At 35.7% G+C, this 18,882-nt stretch overlaps 1 protein-coding gene and 1 pseudogene across 1 annotated transcript in view; one reads left to right on the plus strand and one right to left on the minus strand.

The window, feature by feature from the left end:
• Positions 1-18,882, minus strand: part of CHRNA7 (cholinergic receptor nicotinic alpha 7 subunit) — a 218,368-nt gene that overhangs the window by 47,768 nt on the left and 151,718 nt on the right. The window lies entirely within an intron of this gene.
• LOC107650710 (60S ribosomal protein L23-like) lies at positions 1,647-2,807 on the plus strand (annotated as a pseudogene).

The raw sequence follows: 18,882 nt of genomic DNA on the forward strand, positions 1-18,882 counted from the left end.
AAATGAGCCATTTTCTCTCCATGGATACAAGCAAGGCAACTGTTGTTGGATAATTTGGATCCGTTCTCTGGATATCTTTTACACATTATCTTAGGTTTCTAAAGCTCTTTGAATAATGTAGAACTTTTAGCTTGCATTTACTCTAAAAGCCAAATAGTCAGATTCCCGAGGTTAACTATTCATAGTATCATAGAAACATAGATAAGAACAAAATGTTAGAGTTCGAAAGGATCTTAGAAGTCATCTAGTCCAACCCTTACCTGAAACATGAATTCAATCCAATTAAATACAGTAGATATTTACTAAACACTTATGGTATATAAGGTGCTCTGTAAAGTACAAAAACAAAATCAATCACCAAGCAATTATAGAGCACCTACTTATGTGTCAGGCACTGTGTTAAATCCTGTAGATGGAAAGACAAAAGTGAAATAATTTATCTCCTCAAAAGAGCATATAGTATACTAGGGAAAGGGGAGTAAGAATAATAAATCACATTTATGTAGCATATTCAGCTTTGCTCATAACAACTCCCTCAGGTAGGTAGTATAAGGGTTACTATTCCCATGTTACATATGAGAGATTATGTTCTGAGCTGTGTATTGCTTATGATAAATGTCTAAGACAGGATTTGAATTTGGATCTTTTGACCTCAAATCCAGCACACTATCAACCATGACTAAGTGTTCTAAACTCTGCTTGAATATCCCTAATGATTGGGAGCTTACTGTTTCCCTAAATAACCCATTCCATTTGGGGACATTTCTAATTGCTAGAAATTCCTTCCTTATATCAAACCAAAATCTGCTCCTTCCATACATTAAACCTAGTTCTGCCTTTGCAATGAAGAAAAATGTGTCTAATCTAGTCTAAATTGTTGGGAAAGGGGTTGGGGGGGAAGAATGGGTATGTCAAATGAATGGTGAAGCTCATTCTACAGCAACTGGATATTTTTATATTACTACACTGGATTTCTCTAACTAGAATAGCCATAGAACAGAAAGGGGAAATAATGGAGTACCCTCAGGAAACAAATCCTGATAGTCTAGGGTGAAAAGAGTTTGAGAGTCAGAATCAAACTTCAGGTGTGGACTTCAGGCATGACCACGCAGAATGAATCCAGCAAACTCTAGAGTGTATTCCTAATAAATGTTGTTGCTCTCTTGACTTAGGATCTATGATAGGCTTGGAATTTCAAAGAACAAAGATAAAACCACACATTTAGTTGCTTCAACTAAAACTATTATTGATATCATTCAAACCGATTTAATGGATATACCACTCACTCATTCAAGAAGCTACAACATGTCCAGCTGCTTTCACTGCCATTTCAGGTCCCTTCTTTGGCCAGATTGAATGAAAGGAAGTTTTGTGTGTACATAGCTGAAATACAAGCAATGAGTCCAGTTCGGGCTACTGACAAGTTCTTGATAACCCACAGAAATTAGAAGATATGTGGTTTTATACTGAAGTAGACAAAGGGAGCTACATATTTCAATCTAGTATAAGCCAATCCCCATTTACTCTACAGGAAATATTTAGACTAATGTCTAATTCATATCCAATTCTTTTTTAAAAACTCTTACTTTCCATCTTAATAACAACTCTAAGCAAGACAAGGGTTAGGCAAGTGGGGTTAAATGGCTTGCCCAACATGGCACAGCTAAAAAGTACCTGAGGACAAATTTGAACCCAGGTCCTCTCAACTCTAGGTCTTGGGCTATATCCACTGTGCCACATAGCTGACCTTTTACATATTCAATTTTAACTGCATAGTTTAAATTGTAACAGTTACTGTATTCCCTGTGAATTTCTTTTTCTTGGCATTTGAACCTGATGTGAATGAAGTTGTTGGTTGTCATAGAAAAAAACAAACAAACAGAAAATCCAACATCCCATTATGAGGCTAAGACTGAACAAAACAGATATCATCATCATTCCTGCTTTCTGTTTCTTCTGCAAAGGTAAAATCATTGATGTGACATGTGTGTTTAAAGTCATTCTCTTGAAATGATTTCCCAAGGCTAGCAGAATTCATTCATTCATCCAATCATTCGTTGTCTGTAAGAATGATGCCAGAAAAGCTAAAGTTCAAACAAACTGAATCTCATTATGAATGATTACACACACACCAGTCTAACATGTATGTACATATAGGTATATATACGTATACATGTGTATACATACATAGACACAAACAAACCTCTTTTGTTGTCCTTGGCATTCATAGCCATAAAATATAGCTTTGACATATATTATATGTCCATATGTGTGGATATAGATGGGGACATGTATTGAGGAAGATAAATATGTAGAAGAAATATATATTAAAGATTTATGCATCCTCCTTTTGTGCTTCCCAGGACCCAAGCTGTCTAAGCAAGGATGCAATGGGTCTTCAGGAGCAAAGTTCCAAATTTCACTGGGTCTCCCTGTGGAAGCAGTTATCAATTGTACTGATAATACAAGTGCTATGATCCTGTACATCTTCTCTGTGAAGAGGATTAAGGAGAGATTGAACAGGCTTCCTGTGGCTGGTCTGGATGACATGGTAATGGCCACAGTCAGAGCTCTGGAGGAAGGTTCAACCAGCAATGGTAATATGGCAATAGAAGTTATATCAGAGAAAAGATGGCATGTTCCTATATTTTAAAGGCAATGCAGGGGTCATAGTAAATAATAAAGGTGAGACAAAAGGTTCAGCCATCATAGGACCAGTTGCCAAGTAGTGTGCTGACTTGTGACCCAGGACTACATCATGCCGTGAGCATTATTTGATTCTTTTAAAGCACATTTGTAAAAATTAAAGTGTTTGCCTTTCTATTTGCTTTCCTGCCTTGTGTCTTTGCTTTGCCTTCATTTTTTTCTTTAGTCATTAAAATCTAAAAACTAAATATGTGTGTGCGTTTATATATATATGAATTGTGTGTGTGTGTATTCTCACCCCATATATAGGGCAAGAAAAGGCTTAAAGAAGGGAGACTATCTTTACTCTGGGTAGGGTGTATTATAATAAAAAAACAATGGAGGTTGAACAAATTAACTTTTTTTTTTTATTTCTCCCTATGAAAAAGAACAACCATCAGACTGAAAAAGAAAATTAAAGTAGTTAAGAAACTGAAACTGAAGATAAGCTAGGACATGGTATCAGAGAATCATAAAATCCAAGAATATGAAGGAACTTCAGAGGTCATCTATCCACCATATCTGACTAAGAATATTCTCCACAAATACCTCCAAAAAGTGATCCTCCAGCCCCTGCTTAAATACTTTCAGGGAAGGGGAACCCCACTACCTCCCAACTAAGACAGCCCACTCTACTTTTTGTCTGTAAGTCAGATAAGGCTAAAACCCATAGGATTGGCAGGATTCCTTTGGAGTCAGGAGCTGTATTGATGGATATTCATCACTCATTCTAGCCATCTATATCAGTGACTCAGATTACTCAAGTGTTTTGTGATTCTGGCTTATGACTATGGCTCAAGAGTCAGTAAGTGTTATAGTAACAAAATCAATTGGTCAGCAATATTATATCCCTAAGAACATTCTTTCTAAATTGCATTGCCCTACTCTCAAAGGAGTATCTCAAGCAGTAATTAAGGGCTCCTCACCATTAGAAGTTGAAAACCTAGCAGATCTCTCTTTCATATTACAATCTTTCAAATGTAGGAATGTAGGAAATAATTTTGTTATCTACCCACCACACACAAATTGTTTTGCCTCCAGATTAATTATCCAATTTTTCACTAACCCTCTTTAACACAGTTTCCAGGATCCTGGCCTACCTGGTTACCCTTGGCTAGATATGTATCAGTCTGCCAGTCTTTCCTCTAAAATGTAGTACACTGAATTGACTAAAATACTCTACATCCAGCTAGGGGAAAGTACAGTAGGACTATACCCTCCCTCATTCTGGATGCTAAACCCTAAAATTACTTTGAAAATCAGTGTGTTACAGTGGATAGAGACTCTACCTTGAAGTCAGGAAGACCTCACAGAGATCAAGTTCCATCTCTGACTGGCCCTATAACCTGAGTAAGCCATTTAATATCTGAGTTCCAAGCAACTCTAAGAAAACAAGTTGAAAACTAAGGATTGGTAGATGGAAAAATTGCCTCAATGGGAGTTCCTTTTACCAATTAAAACAAAACTAGAAGATAAAGAAGTTACTTGATTCTTTTTGACTATCACATCAAACTGTTGACTCATAAGATGTGTAGTCAACTAAAACTCTCAGGATTGTTGTGGGGCATTTTTTCCTACATGAACTTTTTTTATATATATCATTCCTACACTGTTTTTTTGTAGTGAGGTGATTTTTTTAAACTCAAGTTCAAAACTTGATATTCATCCTTGTTAAAATGCATCTTTTTAAATTAAGTCCATAATTCCAGCTTCTTGATATCTTTTCAGAGACTGGTTCTGCCAATCAATGTATTAGTTATTCATGATAAAGTAAAGATGAATAAAGCCATCTTCAAAGATAGTATAGTTCTTGCTGGAGGGCAAATTTATAGAGGAAAATGAGTCACTGAAAAGTTAACTAGATTAGCATGAGTTTCAAGTCAAGAAAACAGAAACATGGGACATAGATTATTATATCTGGGAAAGACCTTAGAAATTAAATTGCCTACTTTAATTTCATCTTGTTTATCATTTATGCCTTTGGTTGTAAAATAGGAGGAATCTCATAGATTATCTAGCCCAAACCTCTCAATTTACAGGTAGGGAAACAAGACCCAGAATAGCTCAGTCACTTTCTTAAGGTCACACACAGAGTAAGTAATAGAGTCAAGATTCAAAGCCAGTTAGATTGACTTCAAACCTTGTGTTCTTTATAGCACCCTAAAGTGCCCCTCATTAGTGGCAATATTCTAGAGCCCACAGAATTCTAGTGTCACAGAATAGAGGTGTTATTGCTTAAGATCGAAGTTTTAAAGCCAAAAGCACAAAGAATCTTACTTATTGATTAAAGCAAGAATAGGGACCCGGGAAGCATGGTTATCTAGCATTAAGGCTTTGACTAAATCTCAGAAGCATAAAATACCTAGCCTGCCAAGAAAAATATTCTAATGTTTAAGACAAGACTCACTATTGTCAACTACCTTGATAATTCATGCCACCTATGAAGATAAATGTCATATATTCATATATCTTCTTTTTTAGATAATAGGAAGAGGAGAAAGAATAAAATTGTGTGTAGCATGTGCTCTGCCTTTATGTAACTTACAAGGATGGGAGAAAAAAGCATCTTTAAACAAAACAAAACAACAGTTTTAGATGGTGTGGAAAGACTGTAGGCTGGTATTCATATTCAGTGGGGTCTTAATCAATCCTAACATATGACAAAAGAATCAAAAAAGAGAAATAAAATCAGTTAGGACTACTAGGAAAAGAAAGGAAGACAGTCATTTCCTCAGGTTAAGAATTATGGTGCAGCAATCCTTAAAAGAAGAGTAATTCAAAAGTATAAGGAAGAGAGGAGAGAAACAAATGTATCCTCTTTGGTTTTTGATGGATCGCTGGATATAACCCAGGATAAAACAGATCTCAAGTTACTAAAGAGAAACCACCCTTTCTTAAGGAGGCCCAAAGGGGAAGAATTTACTGCCTCTGAAAGAAATTAACTTTTTTTCTGGGAAAATAATAATTTATCCATATTCAAGTCAACCTGTGTAATTGTAGGAGCTGGCATATCTCCACGAATTAATTTTTCATCATATTTGAAACTGATATAAATGACCTTGTCAGTTGTCATAGCAAAAAAAAAAAAAAACTAACAAACAAAAAAAGCAATTATGTAGCTGAAACTGAGTGAAACAGAAATCATCCTTCTCCTCCAACATAAAACTATTGATATGCCATGCACTTGAAACTATTCTCTTGAAAATGATCTCCCAAGGCTAACAATTCATTCACTCTGTTCAATCATTCAGTTCCTATAAGAATGATGCTGAGGTGTCAAAAGTGCTCAAGTTCAGAACAAACTGAATCTGGGTATGAACGTCAAGGACAACAGGAATTGCTTCAAATATAAATATATATATATATATATATATGCATATATATTGGAGGCAACAAGACTAAGGGAGAGAATCTTAATTATAGTGGAAGGGGATGGATAATGGAAGATAGGTTGAATGAATCAACTTTTTTTTTTGCTCTTCTCTACCAAAGAGAACACCCATTAGGTCAGAAAAGTCAGAAAGGATAGAGTAAAAATAGTTAACAAGAAATTGAAACTGAAACTACATTAGGACATGGGATCATAGAATCATAGAATCCAATGAACAGTGTGAAGGAACCTCAGGGACCGTGTAATCCAACCCATGCCTGAACAAGAATCTGCTCCACCAACATCTCCAAATAGTAGCCATCCAACATCTGCCTGAATACTTTCAAGCAGGAGGAACTCACTCAGCCTTAAAATAGCCCATTCTACTTTAGAATAACTGATTCTTAAAAAGGTTTTGTTAGGTTAAGTGTAAGTAGGCTTCCTGGTAACATTATCTAGCTGTCCTCAACTTATATCTTTTGCTAACTTTACCAAATACATCCTAGAATACTAAAAGAATTCATGAGAATGATTGTTGTGCCGCTATGGCTGGTCTTTGAAAAATAGTGAAGGGCTGCTAAACAAAAATAGGTAAATGTGGGCACAATTTTTTAAAAAGGTTGAAAGAAAATGATGACTCTTTCAAATTATAGATTGGTGAGCTTGATTTAGATTACTGGTACAATTTTAAATAAAATGTTTAAAGGGAAAACATAAACATTTAGAAACAGATATAGTGATCATTAAAAACTGGCATGACCATCAAAAAGAGAATATACCAGATTAGCCTCATTTACAATTCAGATAAGGTAACTAGACTGGTAAATCATGGAGATTCCATAGAATCTATACCTAGATTTTAGTAAAGTCTCCCATTATATAGTCAAGCTGAGAGGGTTAGTTAAATCATCAAACAGCAGTCAGGATTTTTAAAGACCTCAATTGGCTAGAACATTATGACAAAGCAAATAAAATAAAATGTAATAGGAATAAATGCATATTTTGTGATTGTATTCCTAAAAACTCAATTTCAAAAAATACAAGATGGGGAGGCATAGTCAGACAACAGTTCCTATTAAAATGGGGATTTTAGTGAACTGCTATATATGAGTCCATCAATGTACCACAGTGGGCAAAATAGCTATCATGGACAGCAATAAGAGAGGTGCAGTGCCAAGGAGAAGTGATAGGGCAGTTCTGTTCTGCTTGTCAAACCTCATCTGAAGTTCTATGGTTTGTTCTGAGGACCATAATTTAGGCTGGAACAAAACTAGAATGTGAGCCAGTTGGTGAATAATTCACATAAAGATCAGTTGAAGGGCTCAGGCATATTTAGTTTGGAGAAAAGAAAGGTAGAAAGGAAGGAAGAAAGAGACAGAAGAAGGAAGTCAGAAAGGAAGGAAAAGAGGAAGGGAGAGAGGAAAAGCCAATCCTTGCTCCCAAGGAGTTCACTTTCTGAAAGAGCATGACAAAACATAAAGAAAATTTCAACCATAATTCATATGGAAAAACCTTCTAGTCCTTAGGATACAGCCCACAAAGGAGAGAGTATCGCATCTTCTTTGATGATAATTTCATTAGTAAAACCATATTTATTGATGATGTTGAACTCTTTGGTAGCACCAAGGATGTTGGCGGTAAGAATTTTTCTAAGTCTTATAGGACCTGTGTCTAATCAGGAGGCAGGGGCTAACATACCTACAGAGAAAGTTGTTAGGTAGCATTTCTACAAGGCTTCCTTGGACTTTGCTATGGGTGCTGCTGTTTCTAGAAGGGTTATATACATGCCCATTGGTAACAGCTGTGGTATTTAATCAGTGGTTAATCAGTAGTGATAGGAATAGCAGAATCCTTTTTCTAAATAATAGTTATCAGGGCCAAGAGAGAACCAAAGCCAATAGTCAGGAAGGTACTTTTAAACTTAGTGCTCTTGGGCTCAGGATCTAGACTGTCTCCACCAGGAAATGAAAGGAGGTTATCATTTAAGTAATTCAACCTACTTGGCACACATCAAATCCTCTCTCTCTCTCTCTCTCTCTCTGTCTCTCTCTGTCTCTCTCTCTCTCTCTCTCTCTCTCTCTCTCTCTCTCTCTCTCTCTCTCTCTCTCTCTGTCTCTCTCTCTCTCTGTCTCTCTCTCTCTCTCTCTGTCTCTCTCTCTCTGTCTCTCTCTCTCTCTCTCTCTCTCTCTCTCTCTCTCTCTCTCTCTCTCTCTCTCTCTGTCTCTCTCTCTCTCTCTCTCTCTCTCTCTCTCTCTGTCTCTCTCTCTCTCTCTCTCTCTCTCTCTGTCTCTCTCTCAGAGTATCTTTCTGCTTCAGCCAGTTTGCCTTGCCAGCCCCATTAGTGGCAGATGCTAATGGTGGTAAAGATAGCAATGCCTTTCTCCACATATTTTTCTCCCCTTGATAGCTGCCAAGCTAAGGAGAGAAAATCAGGAATCATGGTCTAGAAGCAGGATGGGAGTGAGAGGGAGGATTGTCATATTGATTTACTCCATAAAAACCAGAACTGCCAAAAGTGGACAGTTTTCCTCAAGGAAATTGAGGTTTCTCCACTCAGTGCAGATTTGTAAATAGAGGCTGAACTTCTTATGAAGAGAGGAGACAACTTTGTGATCAGATCCTATCTCAGCTGTGTATGTATTCTATTATTTCCCCTTATCTGCCTCTCTCTCTAAAAAAAATAAATATATACATATATGTACACACAGTATGCATGTATAGATATAAATATGTATCTATATGTAGTATATACATACATGTATGTATAAATATGTCCTCTATATAACTACATGTATATGTTCATGTGGGTACATATGGATGTCAACCTCATCAATCAGAGCCAAGTACCATGCCAGATGCTGGGGATACAAATAGAAATGTGAAAACAGTCCCTGCCTTCAAGGAGTCTACAACCTAGTTGGAGTAAAAAACATGGGGTAGTCAGGTACCATATTTGCAGAATCACACAAAGAGATACAAGGTGATTTTGAATAGAAGGAGTCTCATCTCTCATTTTCCCTGCCATTTCTGCCATACAAAATTCCCCAGTTCCTTATCCCCTACTCAAACATAAAAAGAAAGGGAAAGTTTTCAAGCATGTGTTGGCATTGGTCTTTTGAAATCCTGTGATTATCTTTTTTTCTTATCTTTGTTTTCCCTGACAGCTAGCCTCAAAGTCTTTCATCCTTTTGTTGCTCATTTGAGTATTCTGGCTTCCCTACCTCCCTTCTAATCAACTGCTTGCATCTACAAATAAGTAGCCCCTTTATCAATTCACTGGACTCAGGTTTTGATGGAGACTGTTTTCTGTTAAAGGCATGGAGTTCTTTATAAATTTGAGTAATTAGACCTTTTTCAGAGGTTTTTGTTATGAAGATTTTTTTCCCCAATTGGTTGATTCCCTTCTAATTTTGGTTGCATTGCTTTTGTTTTTACAAAAACTTTTTAATTTAATGGAATCAAAATTATTTATTTTACATTGTGCATTTTTTTCTAACTTTTACTTGGTCTTAAAATCTTTCCTTTCCCAAAGATCTGACAAGTATATTATTCTTTGTTCATGTAATTTATTTATATAGTTTCCTTCTTTATATTCAAGTAATTCACCCATTCTGAGTTTATCTTGATGTAGGGTGTGAGATGTTGATACAAACCCAATCTCTCCCATACTTTCTTCCAATTTTCCCAGAAGTTATTGTCAAATACTGGACTTTTGTCCCAAAAGCTGGGATCTTTGGGTTTATCGTAGACTGTCTTGTTGAGGTCACTTACTCCAAGTCTATTCAACTGATCCTCCTTTCATCTACAAATATTGATAGCTTGGTCTCCTGGACTCAGGTTTTTTTTAGTACCTTTTTTAATACCTTTAATTTCTTTTTCTTCTCTAATTGCTAGGGCTAGTGTTTCTAGTACAATGTTAAATAATAGAGGTGATAATGGGCATCCTTGTTTCACTCCTGATCTTATTGGGAACACATCTAATTTATCCCCATTGCAGATGATGTTTGCTAATGGTTTTAGATATATACTGCTTATTATTTTTAGGAAAGGCCCTTCTATTCCTATACTTTCTAGTGTTTTCAATAGGAATGGGTGTTGTAGTTTGTCAAAGGCTTTTTCTGCATCTATTGAGATAATCATGTGATTTTTGTCAGTTTGCTTGTGAATATGGTTAATTATGTGGATGGTTTTCCTAATATAGAACCATCCTTGCATTCCTGGCATAAATCCCACCTGATCATAGTGAATAACCCTCATGATCACTTGCTGGAGTCTTTTTGCTAGTATTCTATTTAAGATTTTTGCATCTATGTTCATTAGGGAGATTAGTCTATAGTTTCCTTTCTCTGTTTTTGACCTGCCTGGCTTTAGAATCAAAACCATATTTGTGTCATAAAAGGAATTTGGAAGAACTTCTTCTTTGCTTATTCTGTCAAATAGTTTGTATAGTATTGGAATTAGTTGTTCTTTGAATGTTTGATAGAATTCATTTGTGAATCCATTTGGTCCTGGGGATTTTTTCTTAGGAAGTTCTTTGATGGCTTTTTCCATTTCTTTTTCTGATACTGGATTATTTAAGTATTCTATCTCTTCTGTTAATCTAGACAATTTATATTTTTGTAAATATTCTTCCTTATCACCTAGATTGCCATATTTATTGCCATATAATTGGGCATAAGAGTTTTAATGCTTATTTTAATTTCCTCTTCATTAGAGGTGAGGACTCCCTTTTCATCTTTGTTACTGTTAATTTGGTTTTCTTCTTTCCTTTTTTTAATTAGATTGAGCAGTACTTTGTCTATTTTATTTGTTTTTTCAAAGTACCAGCTTCTAGTCTTATTTATTAATTCAATAGTTCTTTTACTTTCAATTTTATTAATTTCTCCTTTAATTTTTAGAATCTCTAATTTAGTTTTTATCTGAGAATTTCAAATCAATTGTATAAAAAATCAAGCCATTCCCCAATTGATAAATGGACAAGGGACATGAATAGGCAATTTTCAGATAAAGAAATCAAAACTATTAATAAGCACATGAATAGTATTCTAAATCTCTAATAATCAGAGAAATGCAAGGCAAAACAACTCTGAGGTACCACCTCATACCTAGCAGATTGGCTAACATGACAGAAAAGGAAAGTAATGAATGTTGGAGGGGGTATGGCAAAATTGGGACATTAATGCATTGCTGGTGGAGTTGTGAATTGATCCAACCATTCTGGAGGGCAATTTGGAACTATGCCCAAAGGGCAATAAAAAAAACTGTCTTCCCTTTGATCCAGTGATACCACTGCTGGGTTTATGCCCCAAAGAGATTATAAGGAAAAAGACTTATACAAGAATATCCACAGTTATGCTCTTTGTAGTGGCAAAAAAAAATGGAAAATTAGGTGATTCCCTCTGATTGGGGAATGGCTGAACAAATTATGGTATATGTTGGTGATGAAATACTATCCCAAATGAATAATGAACTGGAGGAATTCCATGTGATCCCAAACGACCTCCAGAAATTGATTCAGAGTGAAAGGAACAGAACCAAGAGAACATTATACACAGAGACTGATACACTGTGGTACAATTGAATGTAATAAACTTCTCTATTAGTAGCTATGCAGCGATCCAGAACAATTCGGAAGGATCTACGAGAAATAACACTATCCACATTCAGAGGAAGAACTACAGGAATAGAAACACAGAAGGAAAAACAACTGCTTGATCACAAGAGCTGACAAGGATATGATTGGGGATGCAGACTCTAAAAAATCACCCTACTGCTAACATCAACAATATGGAAATAGGTTTTGATCAAGGACACATGTAAAACCCAATAGAATTGCCTGTCAGCTACAGGAAGGGGTGGGGGGGAGAGGAGGGAAAGAACACGATTCTTGTAACCATGGGAAAATATTCTAAATTGACTAATTAAATAAAATTTTAAAAATAAAGGCATGGAGTTCTAAATAAATCTCAGAACATAACTTTTATGAACATATTTAGACAAAACATAATAAGATATATAAAGTGGTTTCTCTTCTTAATTCTACCTTCTGCTAATCTGTCTGAGAGCTTCATTTTGGTAGCCACTACCAACTTTACCACCACCCTTCCTTTTAATCCTTGAAGTAACTGGAGTAGGTCCAATGGCAAGTATTGATCTTTCCAACTGAATTCTCATCTCAAATATTTACCACATACAATCACTAACTCTCTTGTCGACTCTGTGTTCAATGTCATTAAAAATCAATAGCCTCATCTTGAAATTCCCTCATTTGGGGCTAAGGAGGGTTGCCAATTGCTTCTTGAGATTAAGAAGGAAGATAATCCTCTATCCAGAAATATAAACACATTTAGATCACAATATGAAAATATCCAGCAGTGGGAGGGTAACATTTCATTGCTAACCTAACAGAAGAGCTAGAAATATGGTTATCTTAAAACCTGCTTATTCTGTAATAATTTTTTATTTCTGTTATTAATATATTATTGTGTTATTAATGTTTTCTTTCTTTTTGAATGAAGGAAGAAAGGAAGGGGTTAACAATTGTGATGCCAAGGAAAGGGCACAAAAACTTTTTTAATGTACAAGGAGAACTAAAGAAAGGTGAGAAGAAAGCACAAACAAGTAGGACAGTTTTGAAAGCAATGTAGGGACAACTAGATAGCTCAGTAGATACAGAACTAGGACTGATGTTGGGAGGACCTGGGTTCAATCTGACTTCTGACACTTCCTAGGTAAATGATCCTGGGCAAGTCACTTAACCTCTGTTGTGTAGCATTTGCTGCTCTTTTGCCTTGAAACCAATACTCAGCTTCAATTTTAAGAGAGAAGGGAACGGAGAAGGGAATAGAAGGAAGGGAAGGAACAATTGATGTCAGATTTATATAACCTTAATAAAACAAGCTTTTTAAAATGGAGATTCATGATTTAATATAAAATCTCTTTTTGTTTGCTATACATATGGAAATTCTCTTTTTCTTGATGTTCAAACTCAGAATAAAAAATTATTTTAACAATACTTAAGGTTTTTTCTTTGATTTCCTCATGCAGTCAAGGCAGGGTGAAAAAGTAACCTATATTTGATATGATGTAGCCAGGAACTAAAAGGGGAATATATTAGAGAATTTCATATCAAGCTAAATCTGAAGCCTGTTAATACAAATAATTCCCAGGAAGGCTCTGATCCAAATTCATTCATTTATTAAATGCCTATTACATACAAGATACTGTTCTAAATAACAAAGGTGCTAGAAAAGAACAGAAGACAGAGGTTATCCCATCTCAGACTGATAATTTAAACTTAAGATAATGAAATTATAAAGATTATATCCTGATCAGTATATATAAGTAAAAAATCACAATGAAGATAAGCTGTTATTGGTGATAGGAAGAAAAGCTTTCATATTGCCTTATATTTTCTCAAAGGCAGGATAACATCATTGTCTCATCTTGGCTAATTAAAAAAGATCTGAATTTAAAATCGTAAAAATTAGATCACCATCCCAATTCTTCTGATTACTTAATGTGTGATCATATGCAAGTCATTTAATTTGGGCCTCAATGTTCTCATCTAAAATATGAAGATAATTGAACCACATGCCTTAGAAGCTTGTGAGGATCAAGTGAAATAATGGGTATGAGGCAGTTTGGTGTAAGACACGGAGGTGTTAGGCATGAAGATTTAGCCAGGAATATTCAGTCAGGATGTATATGAAGCAATATTTGAACCTAGATCTTGTTTTCTTCAAGGCCAGTTCTCTAACCAATGCATCTCTCTTGTAATTGCAAAATATTGTACAAATATCAACTGTTTTACACCTTGAATGATTCCCCACACATAGTAAGTGCTAAATAAGTATTTCATAAATCCAGTTACATTATTTAAATAAGATTTCTCTGAAGTTTGAGCTTCAAATTGAATAGTCATTTAATACTTAAAATTAGCTTCTTTAATGGAATGACAACTTTTTCATCTAAAAGTCAGGAAAACCATGCTCATCTCTGACCTCAAATCAACTAGACCCACCTCAAACAGACTCTCTGCCATTGAGGGTTAAATTTTGTATGAGACTTAGATGAAGTAATGCAAAGTGAAATGAGCAGAAGCCAGAGAATATTGCATACAGTAACAGCAATAAAGTGCGATGATCAACTGTGAATGACTTCACTATTATCAGCAATTCAAGAATCCAGGACAACTCCAAAGAACTCATGGCCAAAAAAGCTATCTACTATTAGAGAAGGAACTGAGAGAGTCTGAATGCAGATTGAACCATATCATTCTTCATTTTATTTACTCCATGAATTTTTCTATCATGTAAGCAATATTTGTCTTCTTTCACAATATGATGAGCGTGGAAATGTGTGTTAGATAATAACATATGTACAGTCTATATCATATTACCTGCTATCTTAAGCAAGGGGAAGGGATGAAAGAGAGGGAGAGAACACGGATCACAAAATGTCAGAAAATGACTATTGAAAATTGTATCATGTAGCCTGAAAAAATAATGAAATTTTTCAGTCAGAGCAATTATACCTTGGAACTAGCAAATAATATAAATTAGAGTATGGTTTATTATTTATTCATTTTATAGATGTAAGAAAGTGACAGAAAATATTAATAATTAAAATGTGTTTTAAAGTATGGGGAGGAGGGTTGCTAACATTTACCAGCACACATCCCTGCCTCAGATATACAATAAGGGCTTAATAAATGTTGATTGACTGAAATATACCCATGATTTCTGCCTCATTTTTATAGCACTTTCCCTAGCTGCCTATTAGCAACTAGGAGCAGTAACTAAGGGACACAAGTCAACTTCCCAAAGGCTGACTCTACACATCTAAAACAATGATGCAATAGCAACTATCAGAAAGAGAAAATATTGTCCAGACTATGAATTATAAATCTCCAGAACCAATATAGCATCTATATTTGATGTGTGAAGTTAGGCATTCAATGTATAAGTAGCATACAAAAGTTTGAAGTTAAGCAATAATTTCTTAATTTCAAATGAAAAATGTTTATATAATCTATTACTCAAATTACTATTAGGGAAAAGATTTAAAGGGAACAAAATGAGAAAAGATGAGGGAAAAGGGGGATATCAAATGCATTGCATAAGAAGGCATATGAAACAGCAAAGAGCAAGTGAGAAAATATCTACTGGCACAGTGAGGAAAATAAAAGCATATTCCACTATCAGGGACACAAAACTACTTTTGAGCAGACATAGCAAGAACTTAGAAAAGCAAATATGATGTGTTAAAACCTTGAGAGAACTGTATGCCACCATGAAAAATAAAGGCAGCGAATAGATGAGGATAAAGAAGATCAAGGAGAAAACACTATTAAAAACCTCACTTGGATGTCTGCTGAAATGAACACAAGATGAGAAATAGGGCGATATAAGTTCACCTTGAGTAAGGGCTTTATGTGTCAGGTTGAATCTGTTAAAAATGACAGCCATATATACCTTAGTAAACTTAGACTTATACTACAACCATATCCCATTCATTCCATGGGCAGACTTTAGCATCCATCCAAAATAGTATCTGATATAATCAAGATGAGGCAAGGACCTTTAGGTTAGGCCATGCAGGCACCCGCAGATGTACACACACACAAGTTATCAGTCTGTTTGCCTAGCAATTCAACCAATATTTACTATTAATAATGACTCACATTTACATACATAACATAAAGGAAACTTGGGAGAAATCATTTATTCATTCTTCCAAGAAATATCTGAATGCCTACTCTACATAAGTTGTCTGATGTTATCTTCAAAAATGTGTCATTCTGATGTGGAAGAAATGACTGCATCTGCAGATTTGGAAGTAAGACTTCCTAAATTTGTTGTTGTTGTTCAGTCATTCAGTCATATCTGACTCTTTAGGTTTTCATGGACCATAGCACAAAGCACATTGACCTCCATTATCTCCCCAAGTCTGTCCAAACTCATATTTGTTATTTCCATGACACTCTATCCATCTCATCCCCTGCCATTCCCTTCTCTTTTTGTCTTCCATCTTTCTCAACATCAAGGTCTTTTCCAATGAGTACTGTCTTCTCATTATGTGACCAAAGTATTTAAGCTTTGGCTTCAGTATTTATCTGTACAAAAAATAGTCTGAATTAATTTCTTAAAGTATTGGCTAATTTGATCTCATTGCTGTCCAAAGGACTGAAAAGTCTTCTCCGGAACCACAATTCAAAAGTGTTGATTTTGCAGCACTCAGCTTTTCTTATAGCCCAACTCTCAGAATCATACAGTACTACTGAAAAAACCATAGCTTTGACTGTACAGGTCTTTGTCAAGGTGATATGTCTTCTTTTTAGGATACTGTTCAGATTTACCATAAAACAAATTCTTGAAATGAAGAGAAAACGCTACTCCTCTTTCAAACTGTATTTTCACAGTTAGATCAAAAAATACCCATGGTAATAATAAAGAAGATTATAATAGAAGCTAGAATTTTTGGAGTGCTTTAAGTTTTGCAAAGCATTTTATGAAGGTTATCTCATGAGATTTGATCCTTACAAAAATCCGGGAAATAGGATCTAGGCACTATGTATTATCCCCATTTTATAGATGAAAAAACAGAAGCACAAAGATCTGAAGTGACTTGACCAGTGTCACATAGCAAGTAACTATCTGAGGCAAGATTCAAACTCAAGCCTTCCTAATTCCAAATCAAACACTCTTTGGAAGGAAGGAAGGAAGGAAGGAAGGAAGGAAGGAAGGAAGGAAGGAAGGAAGGAAGGAAGGAAGGAAGGAACGAACGAACGAACGAAGGAAGGAAGGAAGGAAGGAAGGAAGGAAGGAAGGAAGGAAGGAAGGAAGGAACGAACGAACGAACGAACGAACGAACGAACGAACGAAGGGAGGAAGGGAGGGAGGGAGGTAGGGAGAAAGGGAGGGAGGGAGGGAGGGGAAAGAAACAAAGAGAGAGAGAGAGAGAGAGAGAGAGAGAGAGAGAGAGAGAGAGAGAGAGAGAAACCTGGCATCCTGAACCCAATACAGAACTATTTAGTATCAGCCAGACCCAATACCCTATCAAGTTATATAGTTCTAACATTCTATGTATGATTCTATGATGTAGAAAAAGGCTACCTAGGAATTTCACTTTAATAATTAGTTTTGCAGAAAGTCAGTCATGGAATTCCCTGGAAAGTCATAAGCCTATCTCTGGATTCTTTACTACATCTCTATAAGAGTATAATGATCAATTTTCTTTAAGTTGGTATCATAGACTTCAAAGTTTCAAAGAACTCCTGAGGTTGTTATCTACTCAACCCTAATTATCTCCAACGGTATCTCTATGTGGTTTGGATTCAGGTGGCTTATTGAAGAAGCCAATCTCAAAGTCCCTTATAGGTCTCCATCTATAACCCTATGATAACTCACCCAATATACTAATGGTTTATACTGATCTGCAAGGGACTTTAGAGATCAGCTAGTCCAAATCCCTCATTTTAACAATGAGGAAACTAAGGCCCAGAAAGGTTAAGTAATTTTTTCAAGGTCCCACAGGTAATAAGTGAAAAATATTATCATTTTGAAAAAAAAAATATCTGTATCAAAAGGAAGAGTTTAATGAGTACTTTGTTATTCTAGAACTTTATTTCTGAGAAACTAGAGCAGTATGATGAACCAGACCAGATGGAGTTTAAGAACAATGCCAATTTGACAAAGAAAGAGTGAGTGAAAGAAGTGTAGAGTTTCTGAGACTTGACCAAGGTCACTTGGGAAGTCAGGAACAGGGCTGGGATAGACATCAAGTCTCCTAATTCCCAAGCAGGGATCTTTTTTCTCAGCAGACTGTGCTGACTCTGATAGGGTGTTTATTTCCTTCCAAAAGGAAGAATCACGACAAGGCACCCATAATTGCTCTTTGTATTGAGTTGTGATTTTTCTCAGCAAGAAGTCTTGGCATTAAAACAACCCTGACTACAGCAGACCCAGGAAATGGGCAGCTTTTGCATTAAAGCAAGGAAGGTTCTATCTGTACCCGCATCCTTTTCTCCCTACACGCCCCAGCAATTTGGATGAAAATACCATCACTTGCTCTGTATTCATCAAGGAAATAAAGTGACCCATCAAAGAAATGCTGCCGAGATGGCTATTTTGTCCTGGCCCAGCCTCTTCAAAGCATAGAAAATAAATTACAGCCCACAAACCATTAGTGCATCATAGACATGCTGCCAATATCTGCCTGGAACAGAGCTGAAACGATACCAAAGAGAAATGTAGGATAGCTTCACTTCCATCCTCAATCTGTGTTTCCTTAAAAGCAAAGTTTTCCCAGGGTTGTTAGAGTATTTTTCATATTCTTACCCAATAATTGACACTCTTTAATAAAAGTGGTATTTATTTTAACAAGCAATGTCATAAGACTCATCTTATTCCTTAAAAAAAAAAAAGCCAAGACATCCTGATGTAAATGAGTTAGTGCTGTACCCGTCATTTGTGACTTATAGGCCTATTAGCTTGAATGCTGGTAAGCTAGCAAGATCTATTAAGTTGAGAATACATCAAAATCCACAACAATGCAAAAATCCCAAAATAACACTTTTTAATCAAACTCTATGCTATTTCTCTACTTGTCACATTTGATTGAGCATTCGAAAGTACCAATTAATGTGAATTACATATGGGCAATGAGCTTGGCCTTTACCTACTCTTTTTAAAAGAAAAAATCTATTCCTACACTTTTTAAGCACTGGGGTGACCTCGAGTCCTTCCTTTTCCTTTTTAATCCTTTCAACTTGACCAATGTGTGTGCCAATGTGAGGGCTCCTCTTAGCTTATTTCTTTTATGAA

This window comes from Monodelphis domestica, chromosome 1 (genome assembly GCF_027887165.1).
Source record: "Monodelphis domestica isolate mMonDom1 chromosome 1, mMonDom1.pri, whole genome shotgun sequence".
In the NCBI taxonomy this organism is placed as follows: Eukaryota; Metazoa; Chordata; class Mammalia; order Didelphimorphia; family Didelphidae; genus Monodelphis; species Monodelphis domestica.